Source organism: Lichenostomus cassidix, chromosome 6 (genome assembly GCF_008360975.1).
Source record: "Lichenostomus cassidix isolate B80296 chromosome 6, HeHo_3.0, whole genome shotgun sequence".
Taxonomy (NCBI): Eukaryota; Metazoa; Chordata; class Aves; order Passeriformes; family Meliphagidae; genus Lichenostomus; species Lichenostomus cassidix.
Genome location: NC_139487.1, coordinates 30072527 through 30077043, shown reverse-complemented (window position 1 = coordinate 30077043; position 4517 = coordinate 30072527).

The following is a 4517-nucleotide window of genomic DNA, read 5'->3' as shown; positions in this document are numbered from 1 at the left end:
TCACATTCTGCAAACACCTTATTTCAAAATTAAATTATTTGACACACATTCTAGTTTCCTCCATTAACAGGTCAGTGCTCTATAAACCACATGTTTGGCAGCTGCAGAAACTACTACAGTCTTAAGCACTGTCCTAGTTTCCTCCTATTTACCTGTTCCTTTCCATCTGCCTTAAAAAAGGGAAAATGTAGTTTACAGATATGGTTTAGCTGTACCATTTTCCAGATTTTTAGGTGCTTGACTGCATAACATCAAAGGTGATTCTTTTCTGCCCAAATTTTTATGCTGTGTCCACTTACAATTCTATGTTTAATGCTTTCATTACCAGGATGTTACTATTAATGCATTATCTAGCTCCTAACATCTACAAATTACAACGCATACTTTCAGGCCATCTCTTTTAATAAAGCAAAATACTGTTTTATGAGACACAATTAAAACTCACCACATCTGACAAATGTGATAACTCTATAATCACAATCTTTTTATAATGAAAACAGAGATATTGACATGAAAAACTGATATCCAGCATTCTTGATCATCTCTAATTAGTGCATTTGCAACAGCTTTTTATTGCCGTCTAGTGAAGTTAGCATTTCTGTTTAAAAATGAATTAATTTTGCAATGCATCCAATAAATTTGGAATTAGAAACCACACACTGGGCAGGAACAAAAGGTGATTCAATGAGTGCAAAGCCCCAGGCTGCTGCCACACCACTTTTTCTGAGCTGCTTTTGAAATGAGGGTCCTGCAGCTGCAGGGACATGCTGCAGGAGCTCCTGGAATACCAAAGCTGGTGCAGGAGGGCAGGAGGTGAGCTGGATGAGTGCTCAGAGACAGGCAGTTGGCAGAAATCATCTCGAAGAGTGAGCTGCATCACTAATTACAGAATTATGGTTTTGGTCAGTAATTACAGGATGCAAATTTTTGCTTTGAAGATCATTTCAGTTGCAAAGCCAGGACGGCCTTAGCACTGATACACCTTTCATCTGTTAATTGAGGTCATTCTGCTCCTGGACCTCATCTTCACTGCACATTCTGAGCAGCATGTTGACAGAGCTACGTGAGGAGTACTGATGAACTATCAGTCATCAGGCAATGCTGGCTGGGGGAATGGGAGATCCAGGCACAAACTCACATAATTAGCCAAGGCAACGCATGGATCATCCCGAAGATACTTGTTTTGATGTCCAACAGCCTGTTGAGACACCAAAGCAGTTTCTTACCACAGCAGTTTCCTGGTTCCATGGAGTCAAGTGTGCACTCGTGGATAACACTCATTTACGGGGGACGCACCTACATACATGAATTTCTCTTCCACAATCTTATTCTATCACATAAAGCTTCTGAGTAAACACTTCCACTGCAGTGCATTTCTCCATGGCCATTAATACAATTCTTTGAGGATCTCCAAGTAAAATAAACTAATCCATTGAGGAGCAATTCAGTATGCTAAGCATGAACATCGCAGACAAACTTAAAATAAACTTATGATTCTTTTGGAAAGAAATTGAATTGTAATTGAAATTCCTTCACTCACTGTCCTGAGAGAGAGAGAGAGTTAACAGACTCCTGCTCACATACTGAGCAACTATGTATCCATTTGGAAACTCAGATTTGATTTTAAATGGAAATTTTACTTGCAGATGAAAACTTTCAGTGGAAATTTTATTGATTCACACACACCTTTCCTGAGAATCTCTGGAATCAATAGGCAAGAACATGATCCTAAGGGATTGCTACCCATGCCAGAGTGTTAATTTGCAAGTTGCTACAGACACCAAGTCAAACCCATTCCTGGTCTACCTCTGCACACAGGGCCTTTATATGTCTCCCCTTTTTTCCCTCCAGTAAGAAAGGTGTAATTTAAGATAATTTGAGTATATTTCCTACCTATGTGGAAACACACTTTACTTAAGTTCATTGCAACTTCCAATAAGGAAAGAACACCACAAGGTCTTGAGTAACAGGAGGAAGGAGACTCCAACAGTTTAACAGAAGAGCAATGTTTTAAGAAGGGAAAATTCCACTGTGTACCTAAGATAGCACCAGTTCGTTCAGGCTTGTCTGTTCAACAAAGAGTTACTGAGCAGTCTAGACATTTGTCTGAGGCAGTAATTTGCCTGCCTGCTCGAGGAGACCTGCAGGAGTTCTTAAAGCTTTTTATGGACATCTTAGCTCCTGTCACCCCCAGAAAATGTATTTATCGTTTTTCCTACACTGCTCTTCAGCCACAATCTCAAATTTGCACAGGAACAAAGGAGTCTGTAAGTAAGAGCTTTGAAGGCCAATCTGAGCAGTGCATTTCAACACTCACAGGTAAGAAGAGCAGGGCATCCAGAGCATCACTGCAGCCACTCCTAAGGCAGAAGAATGGGAGCCCCCACAGCACCTCCTTCTCTCCCAGGGTCATACAAGACCACTGTGGGCTCAGCAGTGCCCCTGATCACTCACATACGAGACTATCAGGCCCAAAGCTGAGAAATGTGTTATTCCAAAGAGATATACACAAAATATAATACATAATATGTACATGTATGTATGTCGATATATATAAATATAGGATAAAACTCTAGGGTAAAAATCAGGGTCCCTGATAAAGCAAGGAAACACTTCCTCAGGAGGAGAGACTAAAAGTTGGTCGAAGTGAGTGTTAGGGTGAGGAGGAATTGGTATCTGTGTGGAAAAGACAGCATGAAATAAAATTTCCAGTGAGAAGGCAAACTGAGAGAAATATTTATGATGTGCAATTTATCATGCAGCAAACCCATCTCAGAGGGTGGGAGCATGTGAGGGGACCAAAAAGCACTGTCTGAGCCTTAAGGCAGCAGAGTAGCACTGCAGAATGGCCACAGCCCTCTTCTCCCACGCTGACACTTCACTAAGCAATTTTAAGAGCAGACAGCTCCTCACACCACTGGATTCCCCACAGTGTCTTGCTGAAGCAACTGGAGACACAGTCCCACCACCCTCCTTTAAGCATCCACCTGCCAGGAAAGCTGTGTCAGGGGAGCAACAGGCAGCAGCAGCAGCTCGTGCCCACAGTGATTTGTAACAAGCAGGACACAAACAGCCCTGGCACAGACTGCAAGGCTCTTCATTAAAAGTCTTCTTGCTGGATTTAGGGAAGGGTTCCCATCTGTTCTTGCTCTACAAATCCTCATCAACTCTTGCTGAGCCAGGACACAGCAAATTTACCTCACAGTGTCTGAAGGATTGAGTAGCAGGATTTATTTTAGGCATCCATGTGCCAGAAAAAAACCAGAAGAAGGATCCTTCATGCTCCAAAAAAGGCCTCTTTCAAGATGTCAAGTGCACAAGTAGGCTGTTTTCCTCAGTGTCCCTGCATGGGAGAGAAGCACCAAGCACAGCCTACCTTTCCTGGCTGAGTTTAAGAGCTCACCTTGCAGTTTGATTGTTACAAGTGTTAAAGCAGAAGAGCAGCCATGGTCACAGTGCTTTGGCATCTGCTCCCAGGTTGATCTTGAGCTTTCTCAAGGACTTTGCTGAGTGCAAACCCTGCTTGAGGGTTTCCCCCAGACTGAGGAAAGGAGCAGAGGTAACATTCTCAGCTGCTTCATGTCTTCTGCCTGGTAACAGCCAAGGGGAAAGAGACATTTGTGCAGACTTTCTAGGGGAAAGTCTTAATCCAAAACAAAGGTATCTCAAGGATAAGTGTGGGAGATTTGGGAATAGGGGAGTCATTTGTTCTTCACAGACAATTATTGGCTATGAATCATTTACAAGGAGGATAATGAGACACTGGAGAGTGCAATACTGAATTAAAAATTATAGTCTTGATCTTTATCCTTTTCCATTTTTCCCCTTAATAAAATTGCATGGGATTTTCCTAGATAGGAGAAGCTCTTACTGCTAATTAAATTATCTTTAAACATTTGGAGGTAAGACTAAAACATTTGAAGAACTTACACACATGAGGAGAAGGCAGGAGAATAGCAAGGCTCTACCAAGACACTATCATTTCACATTTTTGCAACTACCAAATCCATTTCTACATGAAAAATACAGCTTTAGGAAAAGACTGGTTTTATTAATGTGTATTTTTATGGGAAACCAAGACCAAAATATCTTGTTTCAAGTACTTTGGATCAAATCAAATTGCTTCCTCTGGGTGGGATGCCAAGAAGAAATTCTGCTTTGAATTCAACTGTGAGCTGCTGCTTCTCACAAGTGCAGACTGGAAGAGCAACATCCTCCTATCACACACACAGGATCAACTCCTAGAGCTGACCAAAAACTTCCCACAGCACTTCTTCCCTTGCCTAGCCATCTGTCTGTGTTACGGGAGACAGGATCAGTCAACAAGCAGCGACTGAGTTCACCCACACTGCTGCTACCAGAGCCAGCAGCTTGGCTGGAGGAGCTCCAATTTAGCCATAAGCACAGCCAAAGAAGACAACACTTTAATTTTTCCTAAATCAAGTTTTTAAATATTTTAACTAATTGATAAGATTTAGGGAGATAAAATGCTGAAATATCTCATTTTTCTACAAAAC